Here is an 18,018-nt window from a genome sequence, read left to right as displayed (position 1 = left end):
CCATGTCCTGGCTATTATAAACAGTGCTGCGATGAACATTGGGGTACATGTGTCTCTTTCAATTCTGGATTCCTTGGTGTGTATGCCCAGCAGTGGGATTGCTGGGTCATAAGGTAGTTCTATTTGCAATTTTTTAAGGAATCTCCACACTGTTCTCCATAGTGGCTGTACTAGTTTGCATTCCCACCAACAGTGTAGGAGGGTTCCCTTTTCTCCACACCCTCTCCAGTATTTATTGCTTGCAGATTTTTGGATCGCAGCCATTCTGACTGGTGTGAAGTGGTACCTCATTGTGGTTTTGATTTACATTTCTCTAATAATGAGTGATGTTGAACATCTTTTCATGTGTTTGTTAGCGATCCGTATGTCTTCTTTGGAGAAATGTCTATTTAGTTCTTTGGCCCATTTTTTGATTGGGTCGTTTAAATCCACACACATATGGACACCTTATCTTTGACAAAGGAGGCAAGAATATACAATGGAGTAAAGACAATCTCTTTAACAAGTGGTGCTGGGAAAACTGGTTAACCACTTGTAAAAGAATGAAACTAGATCACTTTCTAACACCGCACACAAAAATAAACTCAAAATGGATTAAAGATCTAAATGTACAACCAGAAACTATAAAACTCCTAGAGGAGAACATAGGCAAAACACTCTCAGACATAAATCACAGCAGGATCCTCTATGATCCACCTCCCAGAATTCTGGAAATAAAAGCAAAAATAAACAAATGGGATCTAATTAAAATTAAAAGCTTCTGCACAACAAAGGAAAATATAAGCAAGGTGAAAAGACAGCCTTCTGAATGGGAGAAAATCATAGCAAATGAAGCAACTGACAAACAACTAATCTCAAAAATATACAAGCAATTTATGGATTGTTTTAGAAATATTAGAGTCTATGGGTGACAGATTTCCCTCTACTATTTGCAGCCAGATTAGTGTAACCTGTTTTGTTTTTGTTTTTTAACAATATGGAGATTTTTAGAAGGCAGTAAGAATATCCACAAATTATAATTTATTCTGTGAACTTTTTCACTTTAAATATAGGTCAAATCTTCCATTTATGCTATTATCAATAAATAACATTAGCATAGTAGTTTACAGTCTATAAATTGCTTTCCTGTTCATAAATTTCCTAAGGTCATAAATTTCATAAGTCACATAAAAAAACACTTAGGGTTTTAGCTGACAGCAAGTGAACCAATAAGTGTTTAGTTGCCAAGAAATGTAACACAATTTCAGACTGCATTAATAGAAGTAAAGTATCTGAACTAAGGAGGTGATAGTTTCACTGCAGTTTGTGCTAGTTAGAAAACATCCGGGCCACTGTGCTCAGTTCTAGGCTTCAGTGAGTCTTAAGACAGGCAAAGATTGACTCAACTGGAGCTTGTCCAAAGGAGAGCAACTAGGAGGATGTGAGATCTGGGAAGGCCAAGTCACATGAGGAACACCTGACAGAGCTGATGATATTGGGTCTAAAAACATAACTGAGAAAACAGCAACTGCCTTTACTAATAGGGCTATCATAAGGAGGAAGAATTAGACCTTCCCACATGTCTATTTAGAATACAGAACTGTGACCAAGAGCTGAAAGCTACATAATTCAGTTCAATATTTTTTAAAGCCCTAACCCTCAAAAAGTTGTTTTCAATGACATAATGATCTACCTGTCACTGGAAGTGACAACTCAAAATCTACATGATCATTTACCAGGAATATCAGCTCCACCATCTGTTAGTATGTAACTTGGGACAAGTTACTTTCCCTCTGTAAGCCTCAGAGTTTTTTTATCTTGAAAACAGATTCTTAGGATTGCTGTAAGGAACACATGATGTGATGCAAGTTAAGCCATCAACACAGTCAAGCATTATTATCAGAACAGCTTGAGAAGGGCACCTCTAAACAATGCAAGAATAACAAGTAAGGTAAATATCAGAGTTTAATGACATAGGCTCTTATACACAACCAAAGGCTGACAAAGGTTTGCCCTCATTATGTCATACATTGATTGATTTTAATGATTCTCTTGTCTTGAATTTTACTGTAAGCCTTAGCCAAGGGAATTACCATTTTTCTTAATAATCAAAAACTTTTTATGGAATATCTCACTGATTTTATGGAATGCCATGGAGTATTAATATTAAGCATTTGGGAATGAGAGTTACTCAAGAGGCAGCAGAAATGAAAGAGTACGGTTGTTGAGACAAGCAAAGGTCAACAAATGCATCCAAAATAACTCAGGACACTTAAAATGGAATACTGAGAACAGAAATATATCATTTATGGGAATTTATCCCATCCACATTGCAAACATTTATTAAACACCATGTGTCAGCATTTAAAGAATAAAAGCTGAATACAGGAAATATAGAAATAACTATAGGAAATGATTCCTGTCCTGAGGATTTCATACAGTATAGTCTGAGACAGAGAACTATATAGAACTCAGCATAAATCTAAACAAAACAGTTTTAACCAAATGCTGTCAGAAAACAGAGTAGGAAGCAATGAATATAAAAGAACCATAATTCTAGTGCAGGGAGCTGGGCAGGTTTTGCAGAAGTGAAATTTGTAGGTCCCATCTTTGTTTCCATGATGAAAGGAGGACAAACATTCAAGACCTTGGGGATAGCATTAATCAAGGTGAGGAGATATGGAAGAGCACAAGCCTTGCAGGGATGGCAAGCTGTCTGGAGTGACTTGAATACAGGAGGTTGTGTGGAAGGAAGGAGTGACAGATGAGCCTGGAAAGGCAAGTGTAGTCAGATGTTGAGAAGTAGAAAACCATGCTAAGTAAATAAATCAAGAAAGGATAATTGGGGGATAAGTTTCATGAAGTATATTCACTGTTATGTATTCCACATGGGGATGTTAATAACTTCTTTAGACCAGAAGGCATCAAAACATCCCAGAAAGGTTCCTGAACTTAGATTGAGATAATAGGTAGATAACGGTTCCTGTAGTCAACCACTGTCCTGAGTTTAAAACAATAAAAACATAAACAAACCAAAGAAAAAAAATGAACACACTATCTTGTTAAAAGTCTGCTTATTTTCCAATTTTAGTTCTATCGGATCTCAAAAACCTCTTAAGCAGAAATATAGTTCCTGAACTAAGGAAGGAAATTCCTGCATATGATACCTAATTATTATTAATTTCCACCAGTAATACTTGTAAGGAGTAACCAGCAAATAGGCTTTTTACTCTTTGAAGTTTTCATGAACAAATCTACAATGTAATTTCTGCTATTTGCAAACTGGAGTATTCTAAAGATGACAGTAGAGCAAGCTTTGACATGTGTGTGCATGACAATTCCGGGCTACTTCTAAGCTCAACCTGTGAATTAGGGATGCAATTTCCTCTCAGTTTATTGTCTTAAACTAAAAACATATCAAAAATATCAAAGATCATAATACTTCCAATACCCTTTGACTCAGCTTTCTAAGAATTTATCATTGAAATTCTTCATATATATATTCAAAGATTTTATTGCATGGATATTTTTGCCTTCAATAGCAAAAGGAGGGCAATCTAAATGTCCCATAAAATGGAATTAATTAAATTATGACACAGCCATATGACAGTGAAATATTTTACAGCCTAATAAAAATGTAGTATCCATTATGCTCACAATATAGTATTAAGTGAAAAAGCATATCACAAAATAGTCTATACTATATATTCTTATTTTTATAAAAATAATGCACATGCATAGAAAATGAATGATATTTATTTTTACATTATTCTTTGGCCTTTCTGTATCTTATTGAATAAATACATAGAAAACAATATTTCTTAAATAAAGGGAAAGAACTTGAAAGTTATCATTTTAATGGCATGTCAGTAGATTTTTATTTTGAAGCTTAAAACATCAATGCATTTGTAACATTTAATTGGTGGTTAAGGCATTTTTCAAAACAACTTCAATTCTTCACTTCTGTGAAACTCATAACAACAGTGAGAATGACATCGTCTAGGACCCCCAAAAGAAAAAAGATGAATAGTTTAATTGTAGTTGAGAAGTGATTTTTCCCCCTATAACTGTATAGTCAGAATGATTCTTTTGGTCTTTTGGTTCAATCTGACAGTCCCAAGCTCTACATCTGTTGGTTGTACATGTGTGAATCACATGGAGTGAGTTTGGAAGAAGTCAAGGGTATAAAAGTGATGAAAAGGGACTTTCTGCTTGGATGGGTCTGCTTTGAATGCTAGTACAACTGTGACAAGAAGGGAAATACCTTTGAAAGAAAGAATCAGGAAGCTACTTGGAAGAGAGAGAGAAGGATCTCTGTGGTTAGAAGGAAACCTTTATAGCAGCACGTTTTCATGATAGAGATGAAAAAAATGGTTTTCCAAAGAGCATAACTGAGATTATGAAATGACTGATGTGACTTTCAGTGTCCTGGGCTATGTGATGATCAGATGCAGGATGGCCAGTGTGTGGCACTATGCTCAACAGAACTTGAACTGGTCACCCACCCCTTGGCCAGGTGACTCAGACAAGAAACCTGAGACCTCTCTTGCGAAAATGATGGGGGAGATAGGGGAAGAAAGAGAAAGGCAAATCTTGAGATATGTGTACAAAAACAATGGCATAAGAAAAAAGCACAGAAACATAATTTGATATGGTGTGATAATCAAACTAAAGCCCTTAGTGAAAAGAGATGTAGTTTCTCCATCAGTCAGCCCAATAAAAGATGAAATAATACCGATGAAAGATTAAGAAAGTCATGGCTATCATCATGACCTACTTTTAAAGAAAGCTACTTTTAAAGAAAGATACTGCAACCAGAGAAAGTGGGAGTCCTCTTGCGTGGTATGCCTGATTTAATGTCCAAATGCACAATTCTGACAGTTTTCAAGACTCCGTCCTCAGAAACCTTCCATGTCCCACCCACCCCCCCAGTGCCTATGAGAGGAAGCTCAGATTTCTTGGCCTGGCTTTGGAAGTGTTCCCTGAACTAGATTCAGCCTCCTCCACACCTTTACCTCCCACTGTTCTTTTTAACACACTGTATGCTCCAGCCAGGAGGCTTCCCTGATGGCTCAGTGGGTAAAGAAACTTCCTCCAATCCAGGAGATGCAGGAGACACAGGTTCAATCCCTGGGTCAGGAAGATCCCCTGGAGAAGGAAATAGGAATCCCCTCCAGTACTTTTGCCTGAAAAATACCATGGACAGAGAAGCCTGGTGGGCTACAGTCCAAAGGATCGCAGAGAGTCAGACACAACTGAGCTACTAAGCACACACATACATGCTCCATCCAGCCAAACAGGATTATGCACTGACCACACTCTGCCTTTCCCTGTTTCCCACTTTCACGTACACTGTTTTCTCTACTTCTTCCTCACTGTTAGACAGCTACTCTCAACTATGCTTCAGGGTCTCATCTCAAGTGCCATCTGATCCTTTCCACTGTCACAAATAACTTCTTCCAACGCCAAATTTCCTCTTAGTTCAGTTCAGTTCAGTTGCTCAGTTGTGTCCAACTCTTTTTGACTCCATGGACTGCAGCACGCCAGGCTTCCCTGTCCAACACCAACTCCCAGAGTTTACTCAAACTCATGTCCATTGAGTCGGTGATGCCATCCAGCTATTTTATCCTCTGTCGTCCCCTTCTCCTCCCACCTTCAACCTTTACCAGCATCAGGGTCTTTTCAAATGAGTCAGTTCTTCGCATCAGGTGGCCAAAGGATTGGAGCTTCAGCATCAGTCCTTCCAATGAATATTCAGGACTCATTTCCTTTACGATGGATTGGTTGGATCTTCTTGCAGTCCAAGGGACTCTTAAGAATCTTCTCCAACACCACAGTTCAAAAGCATCAATTCTTTGGCACTCAGCTTTCTTTATAGTCCAACTCTCACATCCATACATAACTACTGGAAAAACCATAGCCTTAACTAGACAGACTTTGTTGGCAAAGTAATGTCTCTGCTTTTTAATATGCTGTCTGAGTTGGTCATAACTTTTCTTCCAAGAAGCAAGTGTCTTTTAATTTCATGCCTGCAGTCACCATCAGCAGTGGTTTGGGAGCCCCCCACAAATTAAGTCTGTCACTGTTTCCACTGTTTCCCTATCTATTTGCCAAGAAGTGATGGGACCAGATGCCATGATCTTAGTTTTCTGAATGTTAAGTTTTAAGCCAGCGTTTTCACTCTCCTCTTTTACTTTCATCATGAGGCTCTCTAGTTCTTTGCTTTTTGCCATAAGTGTGGTGTCATCTGCATATCTGAGGTTATTGATATTTCTCCCAGCAATCTTGATTCCAGTTTGTGTTTCATCCAGCCCAGCATTCCTCTCAGGCTCTTTCTATTCAATTTAACCAGAATTTATTGATTACACATGTATGAGATACTCTACCAAATACCAGAAATACCTCTACACATGCACACAAATTTCATGTCCTTAAGAAACTAACAGTATAAATGAAATAATGGGACTAGATAATAATTAATTGTGTATCAGTGTGAAAAATTCAAAAAGAGAATCATGTACTAAATATACCACCAGGGTCCCAAAGGAGAAATAAGTCCTCATCTCAGTAAATGGCCCCAGCATTTATCCAATTGCTTAAGCCCAAAACTGTGGTGGTCATCTCAGAGTCCTTTTATCCCCACAGCCTCCACATCCAGTCTGCCAGCAAGCCTGTAAACCCCCATTTCAATGCATATCCCAAATGCATTCACTTTGCTCCTTTTCTACTACCACCATCATTTTTCCCCCTATCAGTCTCCTTGTGAGTCTCTCTAGGGTGAGCTTTCTACAACACTGATTGAATCATAGCCCTTGTAGTGGTTCTTAGCTACACATAAAATCAAAACTTCTTTCCATGGCTTATGAAGTCTACATGATCCAACCTCTGTTCCCCTCACTACCTTTCTCATCGTCTCCACTTTTTTCCCATTCATTCTGTCCCCATTCCTGTCCTCAGATACAAATTTGTTCTAATTTTGACATCTTCACATTGTCTGTTCCTCCTGCCTGGAGCACTTTTCCTTCAGATCCCCTCATAGCTCTTCACATTATTCATTACTAGTAATGAAGACTTATAGTCCCCCATCACTTAAAGGTCAATTCCTTGATCATCCTACTTTAAACAGATGACAATGACGACTAATATTACTACTCTCTATTATCTCTCTGTTTGTGTCTTTTATAAAAATTTTGAAATTCAAAATTATCTTTATTTACTTATTTATGATCTGTCTCTCTCACTACAAGGCAAGGAACTATTTCACTTCTGCCTCTCCACAAAGGTTAGCATAGTCCCTGGCATCTTGTAGGTGCACAATAACTACTTTTGAATAATATTAACTCCAGTTAACATTTATATTATACCTACTGTGTCCTGGGTACTGTTCTAACACTTTATAGAAATTAACTTAATCTTTGCAACCATGTTATAAGATAGATTAGATACTATCATCTTTATATTATAGGCAAGAAACAGAGACTCCAAGGGGCTAAGTAACTTGTCCAAAGTTATACAACTCCTTAAGTGTCAGAACTAGGAGGCCAAACCTGAGTCTAACTTTAGAGCATTTGTTCCTAATGTCTACACAGTATCAATTCTGCAAATGAACTCAGTGTTGAACTTTGCTTATGTGGAAAGGATAATGACTCTGAGAAGAAAATGCTCTGGTGGAGTTTTGAAGGACAACTAAAAGTTTGCCAGAGAATAAAAGACAGAAAGGCATTCTAGGTTGAGGGAAGAGTGCATTCAAATGTTGGTATTTTGTAAAATCATTTGTATATATCTTTTCATGTCTGCATATACATTTCAAGTAATACTTATTATGCACCTACATGCCCTGAGTGATGCACATATATATTAGTGTTTGTTTATTTGTTTATGGCTGTGCTGGATGTTCATTGCTGCATATGAGCTTTCTCTAGCTGAGGCAAGTGGGAGCTACTCTTTGTTGCAGAGTGTGGGCTTCTCATGGTGGTGGCTTCTCTTGTTGCAAGCATGAGCTCTAGGTACACAGGATTCAGTAGTTAATGGCGTGTGGGCTCAGCAGTTGCAGCAATACGCTCTGGAGTGCAGGCTCAGTAGTTCTGGCACACAGACTTAGTTGCTTCATGCATATGGAATCTTCCTGGACCAGGGATTGAACCCATGTCCCCTGCACTGGCAGGAGGATTCTTAACCACTGGACCACCACTAAAGCTGAAGATGTTTTTAACATTTTTTTTTTTTTGGAAGGGGTTTTGGACAAGAACCTAGAAAAACTGTGTTCTATCCCCTAGCATTCTAGCATTTAAAATTTCTATGACCTCTTAAATGCACTCTCAAACTCAGTTTCCTTACTAGTAGAATGGGAATGATAATCCTACATTTGGAGATGCTGGGAGTCCTGAAGGAGATCATGGATATAAAAGATGAGTGAAGACCATAACAGGCAAAGAGAAACTTTATGTTCTCTCCCTCACGTAACTTAGTTTAATAATTACAATAGTTTTCACACATCTGTGAGATCTTTAGTCTTGTTCTGACATTTATGTCTTTTCTATTTTTCCCTTCATCAGTCATACTTCCTCTATAAATTTTTCTTTTCTAGTTTTAGAGGTAAATGTCTATATCTGTTATGTCTAGTTTGGCTCTACATGACCCTCGAAGCATAGCTTTAACTGTATTCCACAAATTTTGATATGTAGCATTTTCCTTATCATTAAATTCAAATATTTTCTAATGTGCAGAATAGTTTTTTTCTTTGACACACCCTTGCACATTTAAAAGTTTATTATTTAATTCCTAAATCTGTGGGGTTTTTAGCATTGTTGTTATTGGTTTCTAATACATTTCCACTGGGTTTCCCAGGTGGTGCTAGTGGGCAAGGACCCACCTACCAATGCAGGAGACATAAGAGGCACAGGTTCAATCGCTGGGTCAGGAAGATCCCCTGGAGGAGGGCATGGCAACCCACTCTCATATTCTTGCCTAGAGGATTCTTGGACAGAGGAGCCTGGCAGGCTATAGTCCATGGAGTCACAGAGTTGGACACAGCTGAATGACTTAGCACACACGCACATATTTCCACTATGGCCACAGAAAATGCTCTTAATTATTTTAATCTTTTGAAATTTTTTGTGACTTGTTTTATAGCTTGGCTCATATAAATTTGGATAAATATTCCACATTCACTAAAAAGAAAGCAGGTAGGGTGAAGTTTAAATCTTGTGCTGTTTAAATCTTCCATATTCATATCATTTTTTGGTCTGCTTGTTTCATCAGTTATTGGGAGAGGTGTATTAATACTTCCAACATGATTGTGGACTTGTCTCTATCTTCTTTTAATTCTGTCCATTTTTCCTTTGTATATTTTAAATCTCTGTCATTTGGTGCCTACAGTCAGAAATTTTAATCTTCTTGTTGAGTTGAAACTTTTATCATTATGAAATATATAAATGTACCAATGTACTATCTTTTAATTTTGTCTGAGAATGCCTTCATTTTTGAAAGATGTACTCACTGAGTATAGAATTCTAGGTTGACAATTATGCTCTTTCAATGCCTTGAAAACATTATTCCTTTGTACTTTGATTTACATTTTCTTTTGAGAAAATATATTATTCCTGCTTCTTTGGAAGTAATGTTTCTTTTTTTCTCTCTGCCTTTAAGATCTTTCTCCTTGATTTTGGTTTTCAGTTGTTTCAGTATTACGTGCTTAGCAAAGATTGTCTGTAGTTGTTCTGTGTAGGGTCTGCCATGCTTCTTTAAAATATGGTTTGGTATCTTTTAGCTGTTTGGGAAGTTCTCTCCCATCATCTCTCCAACTAGTGCTTCTTTCTATCTACAAATATACCTGATATGCCTCTGCTACTTTTTTTCTGTATTTTCATTGTTTTGTCTATGCTTGTCTGATGCGTCTTCCTGAACTGTGCTCTGCTTCATAAATTCTTTCTTAAACTGTGTCTAACTGGCTGTTGAATCCAGTTATTCTATTTTTCATTTCTAGAATTTGTATTTCATTCTTTTTATAACTTTTAATTTCCTGTTGCAGTTCTCTTCCTCGCCTTGCCTTTTAATTCCTTGCTGCTGCTGCTGCTGCTGCTGCGTCGCTTCAGTCATGTCCGACTCTGTGAGACCCCTTGGACAGCAGCCCACCAGGGTCCCCTGTCCCTGGGATTCTCCAGGCAAGAACACTGGAGTGGGTTGCCATTTCCTTCTCCAATGCATGAAAGTGAAAAGTGAAAGTGATGTCACTCAGTCGTGTCCAACTCTTAGTGACCCCATGGACTGCAGCCTACCAGGCTCCTCCATCCATGGGATTTTCCAGGCAAGAGTACTAGAGTGGGGTGCCATCGCCTTCTCTGTTAATTCCTTGGACATATGAAATAGTTATTTTTAAGCCTATGTCTGATAATTCCATTATCTCCTGTGTATTATTTTCTAGTATCTGCTTTCCTTTTTTCTTCCATTTTATTATTTTACAGATATGTTGAGGCTTCAGATAATAGTATTTTTCTCTAAAGAGGATTTACATTGTGTGCATGCTAAGTTGCTTCAATTGTGTCTGCCTCTTTGCAACCCAACCCTATGGACTGTAGCCCACCAGGCTCCTCTGTACACGGAATTCTCCATCCCCTCCTCCGGGAGATCTTCCTGACCCAGGGAATGAACCAACATCTTGTGTCTCCTACATTGGCAGGCACATTCTTCACCACTAGTGCTACCTGGGAAGCCCCAGTAACAGTTTCCCAATCCTGAACTTGATACATTCCTATGTATATATCACATTTGTATGGCTTTGTATATTTTTAAAAAGTTACTTTAGAATATTGCAATTTTCACTAAAAATTATATTTTGATATATGTCTACATTGCTACATGTAGGACCAAATTACTTTATATAAAACTGCTTTGTAAGTATATTTTATCGATCTATTCCACTAACGTTGGACGTTTCTTTCCGGTTCTTTAATAATACACTGTGGGAAGGAGCAGTCTTAAACCTCTCTCCTACTTGGTTTGAGTGTGCTCTTACTCCCCCTTGCTGTGGTGCTGCTCAGTGAGTACTCTTGTGTACCCACTGGGGCTCACACCCAGTGAATTTCAGACATCCTTCCCCCTGATACGAAGGTGACTTCTGGCAAGTAGAGCAGCTGCCCCAGCAAGCAGGTTCCTGCTGAGTTCCCAGGCAGTCTGGCCAGCTTCTCAGAAAGTTCAGTAGCATTCCTTATAGGAAGATAACTTGCAAGGTTCATGAGCACCCTACCACCCTGCCCAAGCTCATGGGTAGCCTAGGCTTACTGTAGACCTTAACAGAATTAAAGCCCAGATTTGAATAAATTCATTTTCTAATTGGATTAAGATAATGTGAAGATTGGCAGTGGTCCAAGCCTGTCTTTTTTACCAGAAATCAATGTTAACCCGGGGCTTCCCAGGTAGCACTAGTGGTAAAGAATGTGCCTGCCAATGTAGGAGACACAAGATGTTGGTTCATTCCCTGGGTCAGGAAGATCTCCTGGAGGAGAGGATGGTAATCCACTCCATCATTCTTGCCTGGAGAACTCCTTGTACAGAGGAGCCTGGTGGGCTACAGTCCATAGGGTTGGGTCGCAAAGAGGCAGACACGATTGAAGTGATTTAGCATGCACATACTTTTGGGAAAAGTAAGGAGAGAATAGGATTGGAAAGAGACACACAGGAGAATTTAATTATTTCAGTAATATTTTATTACATCTTAAAAGATCTTATCAAATGGAAAATGACTAAATAGGGTAATGTGTACCCATGGTTTTATAATATTCTTGGTTTTCTATATGTTTGCCATTTTATAGTAAGATATTTTTTATAAGACAGGATGGGTGGAGTGTCTATTATCTGTCTGTCACAGAAGATATTTCGTAAGTAGTCATGAGCATTACTGTTTCAAGAAGGCCGTTCCATAGAGATGATTGAAATTTGAGACTTTCCCAATCTGTGCTCTTTGTTGTTGTTGTTCAGTCGCTCAGTCATGTCCAACTCTTTGTGACCCCATGGGCTGCAGCACATCAGGCTTCCTTGTCCTTGACTATCTCCCAGAGTTTGCTTAAACTCATGTCCATTGAGTCTGTGATGCCATCCAACTATCTCATCCTCTGTCACCCCCTTTACCTCCTGCCCTCAATTTTTCACAGCATCAGGGTCTCTTCCAGTGAGTCAGCTCTTCTCATCAGGTGGCCAAAGTACTGGAGCTTCAGCATCAGTCCAAACTGTGCTCTGGATGATTCTAATAGACATTCCGTGAGAAAAAAAAAAAAAAACTTACTAATTAAATAAGATGACTCTTTACTGGTTATAATATATATTGGCATATTCTGAAGGACAGGGGAACATTTTTTTTAATCCATTTAACCCAAACTTTCTTGGCCCCAGATTTTTCTTCTGTGTGATACTCATTGATATCTTACTGAACCCTCTTCTATGCAGCACAGACAAGTGCTGATCTGCTAAAATAAACTGTGGTTATAACATACATAATTCAAGCTGTAAATTTAAGAGACAAAATCATGCTATGAAAGAAATCATCCTTTTGTTTAAGTTGAGTATGATTTCTCAATGATAAACACAGTTCTCCCAGTATTTGATTTTACAGCCATACCTTATCAAACCATTTGTGATACCTTAGTTCAAGGCTTCATTTTCAACTCTAGCATCAGTTATAGTAGAAAACATTACAAAGGAAAAGTGGTGTGACCTATATGTCCATTCCAATCCCACCAATTTTCCTGATTCTACACAAGCTCAATCAGTTGTAACACCCTTTAATTATCCACTAAAATAGTCGTTTTCCAGTTCAAAGCATTCAAAACCTACAAAAGCTTATGTTTGGGGCAGTGATTGACAGTACTCTTTGGGGGTGGGACCAGAGAAATGCAGCTAATTCTTCACTATTTCTTCTTATGGATGTTCTCATTATTGAAAAGCACAAACTCAGATTTTGTAAATACTACTTGTCTAGTCAAAGTGTTTGATTCTTAAGTGAATCAAGGAATGCATAAAAGCAATCTAAATGAAAATATACCATCAGGTCACTTGCTGGAACCATTTTATGTAATTTGCAGACCTCACTATTTGTCAGTTTTTCTATAAACACATGAATTTCAGGATAATCTTAATTTGTAAATAGTAAGAAAGGCTTGCCAGGGATGACTTATTCAACAGTTGAAAATTGGCACTACATTTAAGCATTAAGAAAGGATTATTCTCCTTTAAAGTTATTTCCTATAAGCAGTTGACTCTCTCTGGTATCACAAAAATGTTTATTTCCTCATTCACTTACTCAACAAAGGTTTGCTTTTTTAACATGCTAGGCATTAAACAGCTTTAAGCTAATTTTGGCCAAATCAGCTCCTCTATAAAAATGATCAGTGAGATAACAGAAAAAGCTTTATGACCTTGGAATGGCATTATCCCTTTATTCAATGAGTTTTTGAGTACCTACTATGTGCCATACATTTTTCAAGGCACTGAGATTATAATAGAGATGAACAAAAAAGACAAAGTTTTCTACCAGTCTAGTGATTAAGAGAGATACTAGTCAAGTAATCATGATAAAGTATGATGATTATGACTACATGGGAAATACAGGCTGATCTTTCAGAAGTTCATTTACTGACCCTTGTTCATTTATTTAGCAAATATTTTTATTATTTAATATGTACTAGTCATTGTTCTAGGAACTGCTAGTCAGCAAGAAACAAATCAAAATACCTGTTTTCACGGAGCTTCTTTTCTCATGGAGGTCAAATCTACAATGCTGGTCTTGATCAGCACCACACACCAAACCAGTACTTTCTAAAGTGTAGCATTCATAACACATGTGAAATCTGAAATTATGTAGGTGGTACACAGACTAATACATTAGTAGTTTTACATTTATATGTTATTATATTTTATTCATGATATAGGCTGTTTGTGACAGTTTAAGCAATGACTTCTTCCTAATTGAATTTAATTTTAAAAAGCTGAGTTCAGGCAAAGAAAAGTATTTAGTAAATAAGTATAGACTGTATATTGACTTGGGAAAATGTTATGGTGATACGTATATTACCAAAAAACAAAACAAAACAAAACAAAAAAGGTGGAACACAGCTTTCACCTGAAATAAAATGTCCAGATGTCAACAGTATCATTACATTGCCCAAATTCTCAGGATAAACTTTTCATTATTTTAATTTATAGCTATATGACATAAACTCAGTGGAGTGGGGATGAGGGAGGTAGGGGCAGAGAAAACAGATTTACATTTTTTTCTTCCACTCTTCTGTAAACTGTTTGAAAGTAGGAAAATTCTTATTCATAATTTTCAACATAGTATATAGCAAGTAATAGATGCTAAATAAATGCTAGGTGAAGGAATGAAACAATCAATTAATGAAATGGGAAACACCCTATTGTATCATTCAATCTATAGTGAATGCTCTGACCTGACTGAATGTAATTAGCCACAGGGCACGAGAAGGAACAGTCTCTCTGAACCAGTCTACAAGAACAATTTAGGACTCTGCCCTGAAGATTCAAGAGCTGTTTTTCTAATAGAAGAAACATAAAAGAGATTAACCTTTCTGCTGTGTAACTACAGACCAAGTGGTACAGCTTGCCTCTATCACTGCCATGGAAGAACAGAGATAATGAAAAACCCTCACCAAGTTTGTTATATGCATTTTTTTTTAAGGACTGATTAAATTATCAATAAGACCCTATTAGGTAATCTTTTGTCATCACCAGGATCTCTGTATTATGCTAACAATCATAGAGAAATAATAGAAACTGCAAATTATAGACAGTTCTCTTTGAACCTATAAAAACTAAAAAAAAGGGGGGGTGGCAAGGGGTAAGTAACCTTTGAAAAGTAGCATCCTGACCAAAAAAATACTAAAATATGGTTACTTTCCATATTTTCTGCAGCTTAAGAATAAAATTTTACATCCCTTATTTCAAAATGTTAATTCTTTCCATCTTTAACTGCTGAGGAAACCATATTTTCTATTTTGAGAGTTTCAAGAATTAAAAGGTCATTAAACTTTTGCTAATAGAAAATCCTAATAGCTAAATTTCAAGGAACTAAGGATTCAATTATGATGAATAACCCATGTTCTTATTTTTTACTGTGACAATTTAAATAATGATTCTGTAAGAGGCAATCTTTCTCAGTCATATCAGTTCAACCAGGAATTATCTCCCTTCCTGTCCAAACTCTGATTGTCTCACAGTTATCAACACACAAATGAAGTAAATATCCTAGTCCTGTTGATGTCATGCTTGGGTTTTCTTGTCAACTGTCATGAGAATTGCTGTCATTAGGCAGGTTTGGTAGATGCCCACCGCCAAGTCCTCTTGCCTCATTAGACCAATTTCATAAGGCTTTCTGAATCTATTTGGTAGCAATGGGATCCAGACATCCACGTCTGAAATTAAATTCTCCCAGCAGTTACCTCTCAAAGAGCGGTCCATCTCTCTGCTCTCTTTTCATTGGCTATGGTATGAGTTGAGTAGCATAGGAGGAAGATGGACTGCTTGGCTTTTAAACTTGCCATTCTCCAAGGAACATGCTGGCAGCAGGATTCAGTCCCTGATCTTGCCTAAGTTCACTGTAAATAGCTTGACAAGGGGGGCAAGTGGCTTTCTTCTTGCTAATACACTGATATACACTGTCTAGATCCACTTACAAGTAGTTGCTAGCCAGTCCTTTGACTGCCTTTGCAAATCAGTCAAAGGATCTACCATTTCTCTGTAACAAAACAAATGATTTCTTAGTGCTGACCGACAGATACTTCCACGATAAAAGAGCCTTTACAAGCCTGCATTTTGTAAATCAAAACTATGGTAAATACAACATACTGAGCATACTTTCTTTTCAGGGACTAAATAAGCAGGGATCATTTATTCATTTATTTATCCACATATTTACACTCACATTTTTGTTTGAGGACATGTCAAGTAAGAGATTAGAAGGCAATTTTCACACACAAGCCCCAAAGAAACATGATGTTATTCTGTGGAAGTTATTTGATTGTTCTTCATAGTCTTTTCCTTTCGATTGGCATTTAGAGAACTAGCCACACAAGCTGCTACATACCTTCCTGCATGATACCATTCCTTCCTGTTCTCCTTATCTGTACCTGCAAGGATGCACAGCTTTCTCTTTTTTCTTTCTTGTGGGTTTGTGCAGTTTCTTGATGTTTGTGACAGGCCACGATAGGGGAAGCTTTTATCACCGTGGGGTTTGGAGGCCTCAGTAAATTGAAAATTGCAAATGAAATCCACTGGGCTTGAATTCATCAGCTATTATGTCAGATGACCTTTGGCAGCTGCTGATAAAAATGAGAGAATGTTAGCTCTGATCCAATTTTCAGCACTAACCATTCCTTTTCAAATCCATTCACAGTCAGGCAGCAGACACATGGGAAGTGAAAATGATAGGGTTTCAAGAGAACGGCATTGTGTTGCAGATTAAGATTTTCTCCCCCTATTTCTAGAGGTCGGCCCCCAGGCCTCTGTCTGGTATCTACCTATTGTCCAATCAGTTTCAATATCTGCTTCAGAGGACATGTTAGCCATCCTTACAGATAAGTGCTTACAGGAAAGAATGTTGGACTTAATAGTTTTGCTTAGGAGGCATCAAGGGTCGCAGTGTAGCAATATTGACTGGCACATGTTAGTTTAATCTGACATTCTAAGGAATGTGACACTAGATTCTTTCAGAGTTGTTGATATCTAGGTGATTTTTTTGTTACCAGCTCTGGTTTTATAAAATTTGTTTTTGCACAACTATTTATATTCATGAGTCAGAGATATTCTAAAATGTCTATCATAGCCAAGCAAAGCAGCCTAAGCTTGTCTAAATAATGTACAGATGCCAAAACTATGAAACTGGGAACCAAATGACATGTGCGCTGTTCCTGCAATCCAGTTGAAGGTAAATGTCATCAACAGTATTTCAGCAGCTGGACTATCCTGAACTAAATGAGTTCCTATAGCTGGTAGGCTCCCCAATAAATGTAGATTTTTACTTTGCAGGGGGATAAATTAGACTTAGTATTTTCCACACAGGTAGCATAAACAAGCAAAATAACAATATGGATAGTTGAGTCATCAGTATGATTTCCCTACCTATGAAACTTTTAGAGGCCTTCAAAAAGCAAAGAAAATTGAAGTGAATCACTTTTTCCTTCACTTGACTGTTCAGAAAGGAGGGAAAAAAAGGTCTTTCCTTCAGTTCTTTGAAAATGCTGAGTTCATTGTGGGAATAGTCTCAAATAAATATGAAGTTAACAAGCATCAAATAATTGAAATCCATGTATCATCATAAGCATTTTCAAGAGAATCTAACAAACTGAAAAATATTTATTTAGGTTTTCTCGGTATGCAGACTTAACTTTTCTATTTGCCCTTGACACTGTTAGTTAACAGTACATTGAAAATAGGTGTTTATATGTAAATAGGGTTATAAAAATGCTTTTCATGGCATAGCAATTGCTTTCTTCACACATATGATTATAGAACTATAAAGACATTTAGATGACTCCTCTAAATGTCAGTATTTGGGTGGGAAGAATATGGTTCTATACACTACTTCTAAAAAAAAAAGTAAATGCATATAGGATGTGTTATATGCATACAGTATATCTTACTTTTGAAAAGTAAGTGGGCTTCCCAGTTGATGCAGTGGTAAGGAATCTGCTTGCCAACATAGGAGATGCAAGAGACATGGGTTTGATCCCTGAATTAGGAAGATCATCTGGAGTAGGAAATGGTAGCCTCCTCTAGTATTCCCACCTGGGAAATCCCATAGACAGAGGAAGCTGGAGGGCTGCAGTCCATGGGGTCGCAGAGTCAGATGTGACTAAGCACGCACAGTTATTTAAAATTAGTATGTTTTTCCCCCTGCCTTTTTCTGGTACTCTTAAGCCCTTTTAAGAGAAGACAATGATCTGTTGTCCAATGAGCTTGTATAAATAAAATGCCTAATGATGGTGTCTAAAAGATTCCAACCCTCCCCAAAATATGCAAATTAAAGTCAAT

General features: G+C 37.5%; 1 long non-coding RNA gene across 1 annotated transcript; it reads right to left on the bottom strand.

Annotated features, from left to right (window-relative positions):
* Positions 1-11,666: 11,666 nt before the first annotated feature.
* Positions 11,667-16,683, bottom strand: LOC132660281 (uncharacterized). Its single transcript, XR_009601704.1, has 2 exons — positions 13,705-16,683; positions 11,667-12,220 (listed from the first exon to the last, which is right to left on the bottom strand). It is a non-coding gene; the product is annotated as an uncharacterized LOC132660281 (long non-coding RNA).
* Positions 16,684-18,018: the final 1,335 nt, after the last annotated feature.

Source organism: Ovis aries, chromosome 1, assembly GCF_016772045.2.
Source record: "Ovis aries strain OAR_USU_Benz2616 breed Rambouillet chromosome 1, ARS-UI_Ramb_v3.0, whole genome shotgun sequence".
In the NCBI taxonomy this organism is placed as follows: Eukaryota; Metazoa; Chordata; class Mammalia; order Artiodactyla; family Bovidae; genus Ovis; species Ovis aries.
The sequence above is the reverse complement of the archived record's forward strand: the minus strand, read 5'-3'. Positions and strand labels throughout refer to the sequence as shown.